Genomic DNA, 22,638 nt, shown 5'->3' with positions numbered 1-22,638 from the left:
TACTTTGTCAGCACAGGAGAAAATGACTTCTCAATAAAACTTTGGAAGAAATTATAATGACAGTGAGAGATAGATAGCAAAGAGTTGGATAGATTTATCATAAATCTGTTCATTGAGATGTTGCATTCATTTAAACAGAAGTCATATTGTGTGCAAAAAAAAATCTTTTGCATGTTTTTTTAAATTTTATTTTTTATTTTTTTTATTTACATCCAAATTAGTTAGCATATAGTGCAACAATGATTTCAGGAGTAGATTCCTTAGTGCCCCTTACCCATTTATCCCATCCCCCCTTCCACAACCCCTCCCGTAACCCTCAGTTTGTTCTCCATATCTATGAGTCTCTTCTGTTTTGTCCCCCTCCCTGTTTTTATATTACTTTTGTTTCCCTTCCCTTACATTCATCTGTTTTGTATCTTAAAGTCCTCATATGAGTGAAGTCATATGATTTTTGTCTTTCTCTGACTGACTAATTTCACTTAGCATAATACCCTCCAGTTCCATCCACATAGTTGCAAATGGCAAGATTTCATTCTTTTTGATTGCCGATTACTACTCCATTGTGTGTGTGTGTGTGTGTGTGTGTGTATATATATATATATATATATATATATATATATATATATATATACCACATCTTCTTTATCCATTCATCCATCGACGGACATTTGGGCTCTTTCCATACTCTGGCTATTGTTGATAGTGCTGCTATAAATATGGGGCTGCATGTGTCCCTTCGAAACAGTATACCTGTATCCCTTAGATAAATGCCTAGTAGTGCAATTGCTGGGTCGTAGGATAGTTCTATTTTTAGTTTTTGAGGAACCTCCATACGGTTTTCCAGAGTGGCTGCACCAGCTTGCATTCCCACCAACAATACAAAAGAGATCCTCTTTCTCCGCATCCTCACCAACATCTGTTGTTGCCTGAGTTGTTAATGTTAGCCATTCTGACAGGTGTGAGGTGGTATCTCATTGGGGTTTTGATTTGTATTTCCCTGATGATGAGTGATGTTGAGCATTTTTTCATGTGTCAGTTGGCCATCTGGATGTCGTCTTTGGAGAAGTGTCTATTCATGTCTTTTGCTCATTTCTTCACTGGATTATTTGTTTTTTGGGTATTGAGTTTGGTAAGTTCTTTATAGATTTTGGATACTAACCCTTTATCTGATATGTCACCTGCAAATATTTTCTCCCATTCCATCAGTTGCCTTTTAGTTTTGCTGATTGTTTCCTTTGCTGTGCAGAAGCTTTTTATTTTGATGAGGTCCCAATAGTTCATTTTTGCTTTTGTTTCCCTTGCCTCTGGAGACATGTTGAGTAAGCAGTTGCTGCGGGCAAGATCAAAGAGGTTTTTGAGTATTTTGATAGCTTCCTGTCTCACATTTAGGTCTTTCATCCATTTTGAGTTTATTTTTGTGTATGGTGTAAGAAAGTGGTCCAGGTTCATTCTTCTGCATGTCGCTGTCCGGTTTTCCCAGCACTGCTTACTGAAGAGACTGTCTTTATTCCATTGGATATCCTTTCCTGCTTTGTCAAAGATTAGTTGGCCATACGTTTGTGGGTCCATTTCTGGGTTCTCTATTCTGTTCCATTGATCTGAGTGTCTGTTCTTGTGCCAGTACCATACCATCTTGATGACTACAGCTTTGTAGTATAGCTTGAAGTCTGGGATTGTGATGCCTCCTGCTTTGGTTTTCTTTTTCAAGATTGCTTTGGCTATTCGGGGTCTTTTCTGGTTCCATACAAATTTTAGGATTATTTTTTCTAGCTCTGTGAAGAATGCTGGTGTTATTTTGATAGGGATTGCATTGAACGTGTAGATTGCTTTGGGTAGTATCGACTTTTGCATGATATTTTGTAGTAAAGAAGATAACAATTGTTTGATTATCTGATACTAATGCATATATACATGTATGTATATATGTGTGTGTATATATATATGTATATATACGCATATATATAAATACAGTCAGCTTTATCAGTGCTTGCCTCATGGAACTTCACCCAATTTCAGATCCTAAATTTGCTCCAGTTCTGACCAAGTCTGAACCAAGCCTGGTAGCATATTGGAAGCCCCATTCCTATCATACATAGGGTCTGGAATTAGTCTTGGTATTCTAAGTCTGGTATCCAGGGCACCTATAGTTCATACTCTGACCTACATCTTCCCTGCTCCCTGTATTCTTCATGCATGCGTAATTCTTCTGCATTACAGGACTTCTTTCCCAATTTATTTGGTAATCCATTTTTCTCCTAGATATATCTGTCCTAAACTCAAGACCTTTTTTTTTAAAGGTTTTTAATTTATTTTTGAGAGACAGAGCATGAACAGGGGGGAAGCAGAGGCAGAAGGGGAGAGAGGATCCAAAGCGGGCTCTTCACTGACAGCAGCAAGCCCCATGAGGGGCTTAAACCGCGAGATCATGACCTGAGCTGAAGTGGGATGCTCAATCGACTGAGCTACCCAGGCGCCCCTAACCTCAAGCCCTTTTGACTGGGGTCTTGACAGTCACCCTAGTCCTTGTCAGCAGCTAACCTCGACACCCTCCCACACCATCATTACCCTTACATTCTACCTGACTGCTGGGGTCTTGCTTCCAACTGGACAGAAATCTCACAGCCACTCTTCTCTCACCATTTGACTTAAATTATCACCACTTCATGGAGATCCCTGCCACAAGGCCTCACCCCAAATATCTGACATTTTTAATATAGGCACTAATCAATTGGGACGAAAGTTCATACCAGTTCCCTGGACATCATGATTTGTAATATTGACAACTCCCAACCATCAATCAGTCTTAGCCCTGCTTATGCCGAAACAGCTCCCCTCTCCCAGAAATCTGCCCAGAATGAGGCCCCAAAATACTTTTTAAAAATTTAACAGCTTGTTCTTTTCTTATGTTCTTAATTTCTTCTATGAAGTAGATAGTTGTAAAAATCAGATATTTTGAATATCTAACCAATTTTCCCATTAATTGAATTTCTTGGGGTCTAATCATGCCATATGGTATATTTGCTGACCTTCACTCATAGTAGATTATTTCCTTGTGTATCCTGTAATTTTAATCTGTGAAGCTTTCTGTGGAAATTATTGCAACTATGACTAAAGGCATATCCCTCCAGAAAGGTTTTTCCTTTGCTTCTACCAAGCACTCCAGAAGTAATAGCAGCATAGCCTAGACCTCATTATTTTTTGGTTGATTTCTCAGTGTGGGAGAGCCTCTACAGATAGTATAAATTCAAGTGACAAATCGGTATGAGGACTTATGGTTACAAATTTAAAGTGGATATGACTTTAGTCCAACCAAAATACAGGTGTAAAGCATCCAGCTCCTGCTTGCCTCCTTGTGTTGGTTGATTTTTGCTAGCTTGCCCTTCCTCTGAAGGCACAACCTTTTGGGGCTTTAGCATTGTGGGGATGTCTAACTTAACACTGGCCCAAGACCTCTTGTTTTCTTGCATGGGAAATAAACCCAAGGCTCTAGGTTAACAAGACCAATAAACTCTCCAGGGCAATCATAGCATCATCTTCCGCCACCCTGTTTTGGTTCTCAACTCAGTCTTCACTTTGGTGTATGGGGATGTTTTATTTTACCCTGATTTCCAAGTGTTTTATACTGAGAGATGTTTTCACGTTGTTTAATCCCCAATTTTTCTGGAAATAGAAGTGTCAGTGTGCCTTTTTTTACAATGAAAAATTCAACTGGTTACTCTATCAGTATAATTATATATCATTATATATAATGATATAAATGACTTATATAAACAAAAACTACTTTCAAGAAAAACAAGAGAAGGCCTTACAATGATGTATTTGAGAGAATATCTCACTGTCATTTATATATTTGTTATAAATCAGAAAGCCTAGAAAATAATTTCTGCTCTGTGAAATAACAAAATAGCATTCATTTCCTGTTATCTTTTTGCATGTTCTTTGCATATCCACTGCCACTCTGGGTTAGGCCATTATCTCATGCCAGGATTTATGAAATAGACTCTTAATTAATTTCCACATTTCCAGTCTGTCTCAGCTCCAAATCATGCCACAGATAACCACCAATTAATCTTCCTAAAAATGCTGCTTTTGCAGTAACATTCTTTTTATATATCTCTGATACTTCTCTATTCAGACATTTACCCACTATACCTCTGTGCCCTTTTTTTTCTTGCTTTTGTTCATAATTTTTCTCTCATCTAGAAGGCCTTTCTTCCTTTTCTCTGTCTTTCTGACTCCTGCCCCACTCTTAATGTTCTGTATAAATCTTCCATCCTGGAAAGTTCTCTTACCTACCCCCCTGGAAGCAATCTTGCCCTCCCTAGTACCCAATTAAGTGACTAGCATCTGAAATATTCACTTAGCATTTATCATATGGAACAGAGAATCCTCAATTTTCAAACAAGTGTGTTCCAAAAGTATCTTTGTAAATTGGCTGCTTAAAATACTAAGTACAATTTCCCTCAGAAGTTAGATTGTAAATACTGGTTCGATTCTGAAGCTAGCTCTCAGAATTCTATTCAGCCCCTGAGGAAACTGAACCAAAGTACTAAATAGTAACAATTCAAGAATTTGTGAGTCAAGCTTTACACTATCTAGAAAAAGCAAAAGAATGAATATTAATGTATTCCCCCCTTTGATAAAGCAATAATTTCCACTATTAGGCCAGTTTCTACTCAATTTAACAAATATTTTATTGGACAATTGCTAAGTGCCAGGTACAGTAGAAATACAGCAATCAAGACAGACACATCCCTTGGCCTCATAACAGTCTCTTATCCCTATCCCTTCATGTATCCAATCTTCCCCCATCTCAACGTGCCCTTCTTCCAGGGCCCAAAGTTTCTGACCCAGCAACTGGGCTGTTGCCATTCACCAGTGTGGGAATTACCAGAGAAAAGATGGCCTTGGTTTTGCTTGCTTTGGAGTTTTTTTGGTGGCTCGCTTTTTATGATAGAAGTGGCAATGAATGTGGTTTCTACTATTGTTATATTTTGTTTGGAGAGAGATGGTGTTTTTAATAACATGGAGGACATTTTATTTTATTTTTTAATTAATTAATTAATGTGAGAGAAGATTATGTATTCTATTGGAACTTAAAGTTTGGCATGCTGTGGGACACCATGTAGAGATCTGCAGAGTGATAAAGAAAGGAAATCCGGTCTTAGAGCTTATGGGGATAAGAAGTGACCTGGACTAGAGATAGAGGTTTAGATTCATCAGTGATTCATTCTCATCATAAGTATGAGTTAGATCATTGTTTTGTAAGTATAGGCTGCTTGAAGGTTTATTTTTTAAAGTGCTAAATTGGCTGTGTGATCTTGTATTTTATTTTGTTTTTTTTTTCCCCCGAGGGCATTCTACAACAGCAGCTAGTCTGCTCCCCTAGGGCTAGAACCTTTCCAGTCTAGCTTTATGCCTCATAAAGACTCTCATACTATACTATATGGATGCAGTAAATATTTGCCGATTGTTCCACTGTGTCAATGTTAGATTCTGAGACACATCAATAATTTCCCTAGGGTTAATAAAAGTAATTGTAAACAGTTGGATAGTCTGATGTACCACAGGCTGGCTAAATATAGCAGTAATAGCTACCACATTTGCTAAAATAACAGCTAAGCTGCTATACACAATTTGGGATTAAAGACTCATTAAATAATAATGCAATTCTTTCCAGCCAAACTATTCTGCTTATTCTTCCAAGACAGGCATTGAATATTTCTGTTCCCATGTTTGTGATGACTCCATTTATCCTACCCGGAAAGATTTTATCACTTTTTCCCATAGGTCCACCCTCTTCTACCTTGTTAACCTTTCTCAAGTCCTGTCCGTAAAGGTCTTCCTGAACACTCCGGCCCTGGGTTATCTTACCACCCAGTACACAACAACCTGTTTCCTTAATTTTATCTATGTAGCCTATTTCCCAGCCAGATTGAAGAGGAGTCTTTTAAACTTTTCAGTATCCCCCTTTGCCTAGCCCAATATGGTGAAATAATAGGCATGATAATAACTCTTTGTTGATGATGATTGAAGGATAGTCACCAAATAAGTCATAGAATCATAGAATATTAGAATTTGAAGGAAACTTTGGCAATTCCATGATGCCGGCTTAACATCTAACAGACATTGTGCATTTGTCTTCAAATTGACTACATAGGCTAATTGGAGGTTCCCAACTAGGATTCCCCAGACAACTGCTAAAATGAGATCTTCTGATGGGGAAGCAGGTCCAAAAACAACCCAGTCTAGCCCAATGTTCTTATTTTGGAAATAAGGAAACATAGTTCCAGGAAGCCAAAATTATTTTTCCAAGGTTGCACAACTGGCTAGTGATTTAATCTAGTTTATCTAGATAAACCTAGTTTACTGATCCCTGAAGGTTTTTGCATAATGCCAAGCTATTTGGAGACCAGTACCTTAGCTATATTACCTATATAAAGGACATACATACTTGACAACTTTCCCTTTCTGCTTTCAATAATGATATTTTGAGTTCAAAATCTATTGAATAATTGAACTAGACAGTGACTGGATAAAAATAGTCTTTTGAGTTAACCAAAATAACTTTAAACTTAAAAATGTTCTTTATGGTTATTACCACTGAAACTCAACTCCAAATGGAGTAAAGTAGGAGAAAACTTCCAGAAGGAAACTGCTTCCACTATTTTATCCTTGCTACCAATTCCCATAGGTCAAGGATATTATGAATCACTAAATCCTCCAAAATAACTTCTATAATGTAAATATGGCTTCTTTGGTGTTGTGAAATTACCACGCTTCATTTTGTTTTGAACATCCTAGATAGAGTTCAACCAATAGTCTTGAAATATAGGAAGCTCTAAAAATGGAGTAGGCTATAATATAGTCAATACCTCAAAAACAGAGTTTATTAAGTAAACAAGCATATTTAGCTTCCATTGCATCCTCTCAAAAGTCTGTAATTGGGAATAATCCATGCGAAAATTTAAGAAACTATTCATTTCATATCTATGCTTATTAAAAATTGGGAGTATCACTTTTGAACATATACAAAAGTCCTCAACAAAACATTAGCAAACTGAATTCAACAATACATTAAAAGGATCATGAGGAATAAAAATCATATGATCATTTCATTAGATGGAGAAATATTTGCCAAAATATTTGACAAAATATTTGACAAAAAATATTTGACAAAATACAACATCCGTTATAATAAGAACTCCCAGCAACATGGGTATAGGTGGAACGTACTTCAACATATTAAAGGGCATATATGACAAGCCCACAGCTAACATCACATTCAGTGGTAAAAGACAGGAAGGTTTTTCTCTAAGATAAGGAACAAAATAAGGATGTGTAGTCTTGCCACTTTTATTCAACATAGTGTTGGAAGTCCTAGACAGAACAGTTAAGCAGGAAAAAGAAATAAAAGACATCTAAATCAGTTGGGGCACCTGGATGGCTCAGTCAGTTAATGTCTGACTTCAGCTCATGTCATGATTTCACAGTTGGTGAGTTTGAGTCCCTCATCCGGGTGCGCTCGTGCCCTGCTTCCAATGAGCTCTGCTTCAGACTCTGTGCTGTTAGCATGTGATTCTCTCTTTCCCCCTCTGTCTCCCTGTTTCTCTCCCTCTCTCTCTCCCTCTCTCTCTGCCCCTCATGGGATTCTCTCTCTATCTCTCTGCTCCTCGCTCACTCTCATCCTCTCTATCTCAAAAGTTAATTAATTAATAAACTAAAATGTCCTCCATGTAATTAAAAAAAAAAAGACACCCAAATTGGAAAGGAAGAAGTAAAACTCACACTATCTGCAGACATGATTTGATACATAGAAAACCTTAAAGACTCTACCAAAAACTGTTAGAATAAACAAATTCATTAAAGTTGCTGAGATCAATACACAAAAATCTGTTATGTTTCTATACAGTAACAACAAACCATTAGAAAGAGAAATTAAGAAAACAATACCATTTACAATTACAACAAAGGAATAAAATACTAAAAAGGAAAGAAAGAAAGAAAGAAAGAAAGAAAGAAAGAAAGAAAGAAAGAAAGAAAGAAAGAATAAAACACCTAGAAATAAATTTAACCAAGGAGGTAAAAGACTTGTAGACTGAAAACTATAAGACATCAATTAAAGAAATTGAAGAAGACAAACAAATGGGAAGATAGTTCTTGCTCATGGATTGGAAGAGTTAATATTGTTACCCAAAGCAATCTACAGAGTCAATACAATCCCTATCAAAATTCCAATCACCCTTCTCACAGAAATAGAACAAAGAATCCCAAAATTTGTATAAAACCATAAAAGATACCGCACAGCTAAAGCAATCTTGAGAAACAAGAACAAAGCTGGAGGCATCTCACCTCCCTGATTTCAAACGATATTACAAAGCTGTAGTGTAGTGATTAAAACAGAATGGTATTGGCATAAAAATAGATACATAAATCAGTGGAATAGAAAAGAGAGCCCAGAAATAAATCCATAAATATATGGTCAATTAACTTATGACAAAGAAGCCAAAAATATACAATGGGGAAAAGACTATCTCTTCAATAAATTGTGTTGGGAAAACTGGACATGTGCAAATGAATAAAACTGGACCACTATCTTACATCATACACAAAAATTGACTCCAAATGGATTAAACACTTGAGTTAAAGGTCTGAAACTATAAAACTCCTAGGAGAAAACTTAAGCAGTAAGCACCTTGACATTGATCTTAAAGATGATTTTTGAGATTTGATTCCAAAGGCAAGGACAACAAAAGCAAAAGTAAACAAATGGAACTACATTAAACTAAAAACCTGCACAGCAAAGAAAACAATCAACAAATTAAAAGGCATCCTACTAACTGGAAGAAGATATTTGCAATTCATGTATCTGATAAGGGGTTAAAATCCAAAATATATAGGGGCGCCTGGGTGGCGCAGTCGGTTAAGCGTCCGACTTCAGCCAGGTCACGATCTCGCGGTCCGTGAGTTCGAGCCCCGCGTCGGGCTCTGGGCTGATGGCTCAGAGCCTGGAGCCTGTTTCCGATTCTGTGTCTCCCTCTCTCTCTGCCCCTCCCCCGTTCATGCTCTGTCTCTCTCTGTCCCAAAAATAAAATAAACGTTGAAAAAAAAATCCAAAATATATAGAGAACTTAGACAACTCAATAACAATTTATTTTTTTTTATTTTTTTTTTCAACGTTTATTTTATTTTTGGGACAGAGAGAGACAGAGCATGAACGGGGGAGGGGCAGAGAGAGAGGGAGACACAGAATCGGAAACAGGCTCCAGGCTCTGAGCCATCAGCCCAGAGCCCGACGCGGGGCTCGAACTCACGGACCGCGAGATCGTGACCTGGCTGAAGTCGGACGCTTAACCGACTGTGCCACCCAGGCGCCCCTCAATAACAATTTAAAAAGAGATCTGATTAAAAAATGGGCAGAAGATCTGGATAGACATTTTTTCAAGGAAGATATACAGATGACCAACAAATACATGAAAAGATGCTCAATATCACCAATCATCAGGGAAATGCAAGTCAAAACCACAATGAGATATTACCTCACACCAGTCAGAATGGCTATTATCAAAAAGACAAGAAATAACTAGCGTTAACGAAGATGTGGAGAAAAGGGAACCCACATCATTGGTGGGAATGTGAATTGGCACAGCCACAGTGGAAAACAGTATGGAGGTTCCTCAAAGAAATAAAAACAGAACTGTCATATTATCCAGCAGTTTCACTTCTGGGTATTTATCCAAAGAAAACAAAAACACTAATATGAAAAGATATATGCATCCTTACACTCATTGCAGCATTCTTTACAATAGCCAAGATACAGAAACAACCTAAGTGTCCACTGATGGATGAATGGATAAAGAAGATATGGTATATATATATATACAATGAAATACTACTCAGACTTAAAAAAAAAAAAAAAAACAAATCTTGCCATTTGCAACAATATGGATGGACCTTCAGGGTATTATACTAAGTGAAATAAGTTAGATAGAGAAAGCCAAATACCATACAATTTCACTTCTGTGTGGAAAACAAAAACAAACAAACAAAAAAACAAGCAAACAAAAAAAAAAATGAACAACAACAACAAAAAACCAAGCTCACAGATCCAGTGGTGGGTGCCAGAGGGAAGTTGAGTTGGGGAGTGGACAAAATGGGTGAACGGGGTCAAGAGGTGTAGACTTCCAGTTGTAAAATAAATAAATCATGGGATGTAATGTACAGCATTGTGACTATAGCTAATAACAGCTATTGCATATTTGAAAGTTGTTGAGAGAGGAAATGTTGGAAGTTCACATCATAAGAAAAAGAATTTGTGGGGCGCCTGGGTGGCACAGTCGGTTAAGCGTCCGACTTCAGCTCAGGTCATGATCTTGCTGTCCGTGAGTTCGAGCCCCGCGTCAGGCTCTGGGCTGATGGCTCAGAGCCTGGAGCCTGCTTCCGATTCTGTGTCTCCTTCTCTCTCTGCCCCTCCCCCCTTCATGCTCTGTCTCTTTCTGTCTCAAAAATAAATAAACGTTAAAAAAAAAAATTTTTTTTTAAAGAAAAAAAAGAAAAAGAATTTGTAATTATGTATGGTGATGGATAGTGACTAGACTTATTATGATCATTTCACTGTTATACAAATGTCAAATCATTATCATATACACCCAAAACTAATGTTGTAAGTCAATTATACTTCAGAAAAAAAAAGAATTTTCTACTTCAGTAAGAAAGAAGTACCATTTAAAAGAAGAATTAGTTTTCTTGCTCTTTCCCTTCCCCCATCTTTTAAACTGACAAAAAAAAAAATAAATATAAATTTTACTTTTCAGACTATTTATTCAGTCTTGCTATTGTTATATCTCCAGGGACTAGATTTACATTTTGAAAAAATACCGTGATGTACAAATGTGCATACTATACTCAGCCAACATATCATAAGATACTATATAATAACATCTGGGAATATTAAACTTTGCCTTTACTGGCAACCCAATTGGCATCTTTAATTTATAGTGCAGATGTTTTATACTGATGTGTTTTGGAAATATTTGAAGTATTCTCAAGACAGTATTCTGAGGTTTCTGCAGTGGTCCACTTTAGTCTTTTGAAGTTCTCTATACAATAGGATACATACATAGATTTTCCAAAACATGCTTTGGTGGGAATAAAAAAAAAAGAAAAGTTCAAGTTGGCATTATCCAAAGCTTCCCTGAGTAGTCTGTCCCCAATTCCTTTTTGGCACTGTCGTTTTGACAGTCAATGAGCTTTATGATACCCATCTGATAAAACTGTTCCTGTTTCCAGACTGCTTTGTGGAATCTAAATCATTTTAATGCCTTATATTTAGGAAACACTTATATTTCTAAAGGACGGATATGAAATTTTAATTTCACCTCTGAGCACATCATATTTTGGTTGTGCATTAACCAAAGGGTGATGCCCCACGATAGCAATTATTGTCTCTGTGTGTGAGGAGATGGCTGATGAATCCGATGTGTGATGAGGAGCCCTTCCACGGTGTTGCCACTGAACAGAGTTCTTTCATTCAGGTCCTCAACCATCTCTCCTAGAGCTTGCTCCTATTCACACAACCAGCTTCTCAACTTGAGCACAGTTTGGCTTTTGTTTAATAAAAGCTGACTTTAACCATCTGTTGCCAGTGCTTGCCAGTGGTCCACCACTGTGCCACATGCTTAAAACGTGGACCTTGGAACTTCTTACAGCAGAGTTTACATCTTCCCTATGTCAGTGTAATGTAATTAGCACATAGAAAGCACATAGACTTTGAAGACACATATGCGCGGGTATAGTTCCTAGGTCCATTATTTACTAGCTCTGTGACTTTGGATAAGAATGCTTTGGGGCGGGGCACCTGGGTGGCTCAGTCGGTTAAACGGCCGACTTCGGCTCAGGTCACGATCTCGCGGTCCGTGAGTTCGAGCCCCACGTCCGGCTCTGTGCTGATGGCTCAGAACCTGGAGCCTGTTTCAGATTCTGTGTCTCCCTCTCTCTCTGCCCTTCCCCTGCTCACGTTCTGTCTCTCTCTGTCTCAAAAATAAATAAAACATTAAAAAAAAATTAAAAAAAAGAATGCTTTGGGGCTCCCAGTTTTCCTTCTTCTATGATAGAGACAACAATACTTTCATGATTAGGCTGCAGTGAGGATGGAATTAAAGGAGGTGAATAGAACACTTTTCACAGTGTCAGATTCCTATTAGGGTATGCAATTGACATCCTCTGAACTGACTTGGATTAGCAGTATTAAAACGTACACTGCTTCAATTCCTTTTCTCGTGTGTTAAAAAATACATAACACAAAATTTACCACTTTAACCATTTGTAAAAATTTTAATGTTTATTTTTGAGGAGGGAGGGGCAGAGGGAGAGGGAGACAAAATCTGAAGCAGGCTGCAGGCTCTCAGCTATCAGCACAGAGCCCAACTCAGGGGACTCGAACTCACAGACTGAGAGATCATGCCCTGAGCCGAAGTCGGACGCTTAACTGACTGAGCCACCCAGGTGCCCCCATTTTAACCATTTTTAAATACAGTTCAGTGGCATGAAGTACATTCACCACTCCTGTCTGTCTCCCCAACCACCATACTAGTTTCTGTTTCTATAACTTGACTACTCCAGGTATCTCATATAGGTGGACTTATTATAATATGCTTCCTTTTTCTTCAATTCTTATAAATTAGCCACTATTTGGGACTTTGTTATTGATTACCTTGTCTTGGCATTAAATTATTAAGTTAACATTGCCTTACATGCATTGCATTCAAGATATTAGGGTCTAACATAATGCACCTGTGTGTATATGTATCTTAACTATCCTTTTAATGAGAGATTAGACTAGATGATGATGATGATGATGTATCCTTCCAGTGTTATCTCCCCAGCCTTCCTTTTGCCCTCTGGAAAAGTCATTTCATTGTTAGCAAATTCCTGTCATCCTTCAGTCTCTTCACAAAATCTGACTCATCTCTTGCCTATGGAGAACTTGAGAACTTTCTGTGCCCCAGCCACCCTGCTATAGCCCTGTGGAGTAGAGGCTGCTCATTTTCCATCCCTTATATTCAATGAGCCTGGAGACTGTATTGGCATTCTCCTAATATTTCTGTTTTGAAAAGCATTACTTTTGGGGCACCTGGGTGGCTCAGTTGCTTAAGCATCGGACTCTTGATTTCTGCGCAGGTCATGATCTCATGGCTCGTGAAAGCAAGCCCCATGCTTTCTGCGCTGAGCGTGGAGCCTGCTTAAGATTCTCTCTCTCTCTCTCTCTCTCTCTCTCTCTCTCTCTCTCTCTCACCCTCTGCCCCTCCCCTGCTTGTGCTCTGTCTCCCTATAAAATAAAAATAAAAAAGCATTAGTCTTTGATCTTTATGCAAAAACACTTCCTCATTTGGGTCTCCTGTAAACTGAGATAAGTAACAAGGTTTGCTGAGAAATTTGATGTAGAGTAGGAGGGAAAAAAAAGAGATGTCAGTGATGATGCCAAGATTTTAGGACTTTAGAAGGATTGAGTTGCTATTCACTAAGGTAGAGAGGACCGAGAAAGCATTTGGGGGCAGAAGGGAGTGTCTGGAGCTGTGTTTGCACATGTTCAGTTTGAGATGCTCAGCTGCTCGTTAGATACCAATGGAAGATGGCAAATAGGCAATCTAAGTGAGATTCAAGGGAGAAGTTCTGGGAACCTGAAGTTCATCAGTCTATAAACGGTACATAAAGTCATAAATTTGCATGAGATCATGTAGGGAATGAGTGTAGACAGAAAGGAGGAGAGAGGGGTCCAAGGATTGGATACTCCAACATTTCCAGGTCAGCAAGTCACCAAATGAAACTGAAAAGGAAAAACCAGAAAAGTCAGGCGAAAAGCAAACTAGTGTGGTACCCTAGAAGACAGAAGATGTTTCAAGGAACAGGACCATTAACTGTCAAATGTTGCCAATGGGCCAAAGGAACTGAGGACTGAGAAATGAATACTTACTTGGAAGTGTGAAAGCTATTGGTGGCCTTAGAAAAAGAGCAGTTTGAATGCAGTAGTGAGGGTGAAAATCTGCCTAAAGTGGGTCCAACAGGGAATCAGGCAAAGGCATTGAAGATGGCTGCCATAAACAACTAATTCAAGGAGTTTTGCAGGAAAGGGACAGGGACGTTAAGTGTGTAGCTGGACAGGGAGAGAGGGCTGAGAGGCTTTCTAAGATGGGAGAAATAACAGCATGATTGTATACTAATGTGAATGACATAGTAGAGAGGAGAAGGGAGGATCATGATGCAGAAGAGAAGGGGACAATTGCCAGAGTGACATCCCTGAGTTGAGACGGCATGACCCGGTGTGCAGTGAAAGGACTGGCCTTTTCTAGAAGCATGGCAGTTCATCCATAGCAACATGAGAGAGGATGGTGTATACAGGCACAGATAGGGGTAGATGAGTAGACATGATGGTAAGAGCTTGTGGAATTCTCTTCTGATTCCTACAAGTGTCTCAGTGAAGCAAAATCATCAGCTGAGAGCGAGGGAGGGCAAGTACGAGGGAGATGTTTGAAGAGGGAGGAGAAGGTGCAAAGTAGTCTAGTCATTTAGAGCAGCGTTCCTCAAAAAGGCTAGTCTAGGGGCGCCTGGGTGGCTCAGTCGGTTAAGCGGCCGACTTCGGCTCAGGTCATGATCTCGCGGTCCGTGAGTTCGAGCCCCGCGTCGGGCTCTGTGCTGACAGCCCAGAGCCTGGAGCCTGTTTCAGATTCTGTGTCTCCCTCTCTCTGACCCTCCCCCATTCATGCTCTGTCTCTCTCTGTCTCAAAAATAAATAAAACATTAAAAAAAAAAAAAAAAGGCTAGTCTACAGACCAGTGCTTTTTCACAAATTCTTTGTTATCTGTCCATGAAAAGGTTAAGTACAGGAATTCAGGGTAAGCATTTAGAAGCGTTTAGCAATTTAATGGAATAATTTTATGACTGCTAAATTTAATGATAAAAATTTGGGACTTGCATTTTGTATGTCTCTGTTTTATTTCATTTTTCTTGTAACTCATTTAAGTTGTATTTTCCAAAAGTATTATTCCAAAATGGATTTAAAAATATAAGAAGTTGACCCTTCACCCAGATAGTTTGAGAAACACTTGGTTTCCACTTAGTGGGGGAGACTGGATGAAGCAAGTATAGCATAACTGCTGGGAAGCATTAAGCACCTGATGTTAGAAATCATGAATTTAAAACACACAGTTAACATAGTTGTTGTTGTCTAGTCTTATTCAACCTCACAGGTAACTTTTTATTGGTTGGAGAATTGTATTTAAGCAGGCTTTGGTTTCGCCAGGTGAAGTAAAATAAAGAGAGAAGGGACACGGGAGTTGGGGTATAAGCAAGGAATTGATGACAAAGAGTGACTATATAGTTTGCCAAAACTCAACAAATGTGAACTTTAGATTTTTGCCTTTCTTTGTGTGTAAATTTTACATCAAAGGAAGAAAACTGTAAACAAAGATTGAACTAAATGATACGCATGCTGAAAACTGTAGGGAGAAAGTCAAGATGTCTGTAATTTACTTTGAAATCACTTTTTAAATTGCTGGATAGAGGCACCTGGGTGGGTCAGTCGGTTGAGCATCCAACTCTTGATTTCAGCTCAAGCCATAATCCCAGGGTGGTGGGATCAAGACCCACATTGGGCTTTGCGGTGAGCCTGGAGCCTGCTTAAGACTTTCTCTCTCTGTCCCACCGCCCCCAACCTCTCTGCCTCACTCTCCCAGCGCCTGGGTGGCTCAGTCAATTAAGTGTCTGACTCTTTTTTTTTTAATTTTTTTAATGTTTATTTATTTTGAGAGAGAGACAGAGAGAGAGACAGAGCTTGAACAGAGTAGGGGCAGAGAGAGAGGGACACAGAATCTGAAGCAGGCTCCAGGCTCCAGGCTCTGAGCTGTCGGCACAGAGCCCAACGGGGGGCTCAAACCCACCACCTGTGAGTTCATGACCTGAGCCGAAGTTGGACACCCAACTGACTGAGCCACCCAGGCGCCCTTAGTGTCCAACTCTTAATTTCAGCTGAGGTCATAATCTCACAGTTCAAGAGTTTGAGACCTGCTTCGGGCTCTGGGATGACAGCGCAGAGTCTGCTTGGGGTTTTCTGTCTCTCCCTCTCTCTCTCTGCCCCTCCCCTATTTGCAATCTCCCTCTCCCTCTTTCAAAAAAAATTAAAAATAAAAGATTCTCTCTCCCTCTGCCCCTCTCCCCCACTCACATGCCCGCTCTCTCTCTTTCTCTCTGTCTCTCAAATTAAAATTATTAATTAGTTGCTGGATGGATAGAGTAATGCTTAAACGGATAAATATATGATAAAACTGAATGCTAGAATTTAAGTGATGGAGACATGGGTAAGCACCATAAAATTCCTTCCATTTTGCTCTTTGTTTAAAATTTTTCATAGTAAATGTTGAAAAAAATATTGCCTTGAATATTTTTATGATCATTCATTTTATCTCCCCAGCCAGATAATTAGCTCCTAGAAAAGAAAAAGGTTATTTCCAGAAGGTTAGCTACTCCATGCTTCTTTTCTTCACAGATGAGGAAACAGAGTCCTAAAGATGATGAGTGACTTCATCAAGATCAGATGGCAAGTTAGGGGCATATGTGACTCCTACAAAGTTTCTTCCCAATACATAAGAGGCAACTGTAGTCCATAACTCACCCCTACGGGATCCATGGAGGAGCTTCTGGAATGCCCATAAACTCCAAAAGCTAAATGTTGAATTTTGAGTGTATGTTCAAATGTGCACTTTCTAAGAAGAAAATTAATAGCTTCCAAAATATCTTTAGTTTATGACTCAAGAAAGATTACTATCTCTTTAAAAGGGAAAATTTGGGGGCGCCTGGTGGCTCAGTCCATTAAGCGTCCAATTCTTGATTTAGGCTCAAGTCATGATCTCACAGTATGTGAGATGGAGCCCCGCCTTGGGCTCGGCACTCACATCATGGAGTCTGCATGGGATTCTCCCTCTCTCTCTCTCTCTCTCTCTCTCTCTCTCTGCCCCTTTTCCTACTCATGCTTTCTTTCTGTCTCTCAAAATAAATAAATAAACATTAAAAAAATAAATAAAAGGGCAAATTTTATTTTCATCTGCATTCCTTGAAAGTACTGAACACAGTTTTAAGACATTCAAGAAATATATTTTTTTACATTTTTTTAAATTTAAATCCAAGTTAGTTAACCTACAGTGTAATAATGATTTCAGGAATACAATTTAATGACTCATTACTTACATATAACACCCAGTGCTCATCCCAACAAGTGCCCTTCTTAATGCCCATCACCCATTTAGCCCATCCCCCCACCCACAGCCCCTCATCAACCCTCAGTTTGTTCTCTGTATTTAAGAGTCTTTTATGGTTTGTCTCCCTCTCTGTTTTTATATTATTTTTGCTTCCTTTCCCCTATGTTCATCTGTTTTGTTTCTTAAATTCCACATATGAGGGGCGCCTGGGTGGCGCAGTCGGTTAAGCGTCCGACTTCAGCCAGGTCACGATCTCGCGGTCCGTGAGTTCGAGCCCCGCGTCGGGCTCTGGGCTGATGGCTCAGAGCCTGGAGCCTGTTTCTGATTCTGTGTCTCCCTCTCTCTCTGCCCCTCGCCCGTTCATGCTCTGTCTCTCTCTGTCCTAAAAATAAATAAACGTTGAAAAAAAAATTAAAAAAAAAAAAAAAAAATTCCACATATGAGTGAAATCATATGATATTTGTCTTTCTCTGATTAACTTATTTCGCTTGACATAATACACTCTAGTTTCAGCCACATTGTTGTAAATGGCAAGATTTCATTCTTTTTGATTGCCAAGTAATACTCCATTGTGTACATATACCACATCTTCTTTATCCATTTATCAGTTGACGGACATCTGGGCTCTTTCCAAACTTTGGCTATTGTTGATAGGGCTACTAAAAAGATTGGGGTGCATGTACCCCTTTGAATCAGCATTTTTTTTAGCCTTTGGATAAATACCTAGTAGTGTAATTGCAATTTTTTGAGGAACCTCCATACTGTTTTCCAGAGTGGCTGCAACAATTTGCATGCCCACCAGGAGTGCAAAAGTGTTCCTCTTTCTCCGAATCCTCGCCAACATCTGTTATTGCCTGAGTTGTTAAATTTAGCCATTCTGACAGGTGTGAGGGGTATCTCACTGTGGTTTTGATTTGTATTTCCCCGATGATGAGTGATGTTGAGCATCTGTCTTCTTTGGAAAAGTGTCTTTTCATATATTTTGCCCATTTCTTCACTGGATTATTTGTTTTTTGGGTGTTGAGTTTGATAAGTTCTTTATAGATTTTGTATCCTACCCCTTTATCTTATGGGTCATTTGCAAATATCTTCTCCCATTTCGTTGGTTGCCTTTTAGTTTTGCTGATTATTTCCTTCACTGTTCAGAAGCTTTTTATCTTGATGAGGTCCCAAAGGTTCATTTTCGCTTTTGTTTCCCTTCCCTCTAGAGACGTGTCAAGTAAGACGTTGCTGCAGCCAAGGTCAAAGAGGTTGTTTCCTGTTTTCTTCTCTGGGATTTTGATGGCTTCCTGTCTTACATTTAGGTCTTTCATCCATTTTGAGTTTATTTTTTTATATGGTGTAAGAAAATGGTCCAGGTTCATTCTAAATGGTTGTTTTGTTTTGTTTTGTTTTTTGAGAGACAAAGAGAGACAGAGAGAGAGAGAGAGAGAACATGAGCAGGTGAGGGGCAGAGAGAGGAGACAGTGGATCTGAAGCAGGTCCTGCACTGACAGCAGAGAGCCCAACATGGGGCTCGAACTCATGAAGTGTGAGATCATGACCTGAGTCGAAGTCGGATGCTTAACCAACAGACACCCAGGCGCCCCAAGAAATACTTTTGAACTGATAGTGTTTTAGTACTGATAATCAGTGTTAAACTGATAATATTTTAAACTGGTTGGTGATAATGGTATTTAAGAAGGCTTTTTGTAATTCCAAGATTGTAAAGCTGTTTATCATTTAAGACACTCAAATGCTTTATAGTTTTTAATCATTGTTGAGCTTACACCTTCGTGACTCTCATAAGCCTGGCTGAGGTCTGATTAAAGATTTCTTTTTTTTCATTTCTTTGACATTTACACGTTACTGTATTGTTTACCAAAATCCATCCAAGGCTTTCAATTCTTACTCTCTAGGAAAATACTGTATTATATAATATAATATATTCAAGTTTGGACTATACGTTATTTTGCCTTTGTATATGGGGTAAGAAGTTGACTTTGAGCATAGAGTCAAGCTTGTGTGTTTTCCCCTGGTCCTCTGCTCTCCCATTAGAGGAAAGCCATCTTCCTGAGCATTAGCTTTTTTACCTATAAATTCAGTAGTTCCTAAAGTGTGTCACAATGTGTTGTTGGTATTAAGTGAATTATTATTTTTAAATAGTTTAAAGAATATGAAACAACAAAGTGTATAATATTATATTTGGTCAAGGGAAATATATATTTACATACATATGTTCTATATATAGATTATATACTTCAAGAGATCCAAGATTCTGTAAATTATTGAAGAAATGAATGATTTGGCCACAGCTTCTTCTAACAATTGGGGGAAAATATTCTTCATTTCATATAAGCATCTTTCCAGAGTGACTCTCCCATCCACCTGTGCCTGCGTTTGCCATCCTCTATTTTTCTTATTTGTCAACTCAGTCAATGTCTACCTAGGTCTTCTAAAGGCTACATTTGTTAAGTAAATATTATAAGAACCCATAAACACTGACTGCAACAGGTTTCTCCTGAACCTCCCAAGGATAAACTGAATAGATAGGTTGGCATGGCTAACACAGGACTGTCCATAAATCTGCCTGGGCTGTCAAAAGGAAGAGAAGAAGAATTGTGCAGGAAGTAAAACAGTCAATGAGACAAATTAAAGGAAATAAAGAATTCTGGTGTGGATTGAACAGACAAGCTCAAGAACAAAATGATAAAGACCTTTAATCACGTCAGAAAGTCTATAAAAGTATGTAAGTACAAGGACCAGAAAATGTTAATAATAAACCTTATCCTATTACATAAAGAGATAAAAGAACTACCAAAACTTCAGAAAGGTCATCTCTATCACATATGAGACAATCAGGGGAATTTTAGTAATAACTGAATATTTAACAATGTTAAGGAATTCTTGGGGATTTTTTTTGATGTGATAATATTATTGTGGTTATTTTTTTTTTTTAGTCCTTATAGAAATACATACTGAAATATTTACAGATGAAAAGATATGATATTTGGTTTTGTTCCAAAATAATTCAATGGGGGGGTATAAACAAAACAAGATTGTACATGAACTGATCATTGCTGAAGCTTATTGCTGAATACATGGAGGCTCACTTCTCTCTACCCTTGTGTATGTTCAAACCTTTCCATTTAAAAAATGTTTTAAGATTATGAAAGAATATCATTTGCACACAGGAAAAGTTTCACAGATACTGCTCTTTCTCATGATTGACAATTAAGCCCTACTATTGCAAAAAACCCTCCCTTTGCAGACACTTGTTCCTCTGGAGACCCTCAATAGCATTATATTAATGCAAAGATCCCCCTGGGCTGAAGAGTGGCTCCAAGCAACTTAAGAATGGAATGAAATCATGATAGAGATGCCTATGTACAATGTGTGCCCATAAACTGTAGTACATGTTTTAGCATTAGTGTGTACTCACTGAATGACTTCCTTTTTGAACTAGCCAGTTTTTAAATTATTAAAATAAAATCATGTCCATGGTTAAAAAGTCCAAATAGTACAGAAGACAGAGAAAGGCAAAAAGTAAAATTCTTTCTCTCAACATTCAGTCTCAGTAGATAGAAGCACCTAATCAACACTTTCAGTGTCGTTCCAGAAACGTTCAATGCGTAATTGCACGTGTGGTTGTATGGTTGTATGGGAATACAAAGAATATTAAAATAAGCACAAAAATTATTGGGCTTTTGGCTAATTTTATTATAAACAATTATTACTGAACATATAATGCATCTTTATTTTGCAGCAATACTTATATATCCACAAAGTTGTCTATTCATAGAGCTTCATCTTAGCTCTCTTGTCTCATATGATTTGCCATATCATTCTAATATAATTATTTATATTTTTATTGATCATTTGAACATGTAGCTGAACTTTTTACCTTAATTTAAAAGAAAATGGATTAACATGAAAACAAATTAATGGCTTATTTATTGTTTCTTTTTAAAAATTTTTTTTAATGTTTATTTGTTTTTGAGAGAGAGAGAGAGACAGAGTGCGAGCAGGGGAGGGGCAGAGAAAGAAAGGGAGACACAGAATCTGAAGCAGGTTCCAGGCTCTGAGCTGTCAGCACAAACCTCAACACAGGGCTCGAACTCACAAAATGTCAGATGTTGACTGGAGCTGAAGTCAGATGCTTAACTGACTGCATTACCCAGGCGCCCCTATTGTCTCTTTTAACCTTTCAAATTGAAAATGTTTAGATGGATTTTCCTTTGGGGCTATTACAATGCTCTCATCAATGAAGTAATATAAAACTTTAGTGCATGAAAAGATAAGAACAAGATTGGTATCTTTATTTAATCTTATGTCATCTGTCTGAATTAGGAGTAAAAATGGTTATGTTATAGGTATATGCAACACTTTTTTCAAGATACATTAAATTGTAAGAGCAGCTTTTTTATATTACCTCTCTGTAATGTTTAGCCTTTTTTTAAGTTGTAAGGTTTGCAGCAATAAAAAACATTCTTTAAAAGACTTTAATGCACTCATTTTCCACACAACTATGTAATTACTGCACTTAAGATGATTCTCAATTGAACATTAACTGCAAGTTCTTTTTTTTTTCCTGTTAATTCTTTTTTCTTTTTACTGCTTTTTTAAAGTTTATTTTTTTAGTAATCTGTACACCCAACGTGGGGCTCAACCTCGTGACCCGGAAATCAAGAGTCCAATGCTCTTCCTTCCAGGTGCCCTTCCTGTTACTTCTTTTACAATATCCCAAGATTCAGCTTAGGCTTCAGTTAGCCAAAAACAATCTTATTTTTCAATATGGCCCCCATTAATGTGAGCTCATTTTGGGTTCTTCCAATGGTTACTGATTTTTCAAACTACTGAAAAAGAAAAGGCGACTCTTACTTTGGTTACATGCAGTGCTATTCATGGGCACATGACCCGTGCAGGCACACAGATCCCAGGGTCAAAAGAGCCCCACTCTTGGTTTAATGCTCTATCACTGTGTTGAAATTCATAATAATTAATCCTTGAACTTGGCTTACATAAGCAAAGTCCAAAGGGAGAAAGAAGCAGGGCGTGAGCAGATAATGCAGAATGTGCACAATGTATGTGTATCTGATGTTTCTTGCCACCCCACTTTCATATAGCATTCCTGATGCTGCGTGAATACAGAACTCCAGTGGATCCAGCATGGGACTCAAAGCAAGCACAAGGCAAGCATTTTATTGAAGCTGTTGGCTTCTGCAGAGTGTTAGGAGAATGTGCATGTATCAAGAAGTGAAAGAGGGGCACCTGAGTGGCTTAGTCGGTTAAGCGTCCGACTTGTGTTCAGGTCATGATCTCATGGTTCGTGGGTTTGAGCCCCGCATTGGGCTCTGTGCTGACAGCTCAGAGCCTGCAGCCTGCTTCAATTCTGTGTCTCGCTCTCTCT

General features: G+C 38.4%; 1 long non-coding RNA gene across 1 annotated transcript in view; it reads left to right on the top strand.

Annotated features, from left to right (window-relative positions):
• Positions 1–22,426, top strand: part of LOC147578552 (uncharacterized) — a 28,679-nt gene extending 6,253 nt beyond the window's left edge. The window contains exon 3 of the long non-coding RNA XR_015255334.1: positions 22,355–22,426. This is a non-coding gene — a long non-coding RNA (uncharacterized LOC147578552). The remainder of the gene's footprint in view (positions 1–22,354) is intronic.
• The last annotated feature ends 212 nt before the right edge of the window (positions 22,427–22,638 follow it).

Source organism: Puma concolor, chromosome C1, assembly GCF_028749965.1.
Source record: "Puma concolor isolate L17-30 chromosome C1, mPumCon1.1.hap2, whole genome shotgun sequence".
Taxonomy (NCBI): domain Eukaryota; kingdom Metazoa; phylum Chordata; class Mammalia; order Carnivora; family Felidae; genus Puma; species Puma concolor.
Note: the sequence above shows the minus strand (reverse complement) of the source record. Positions and strands in the feature narration are given on the sequence as shown.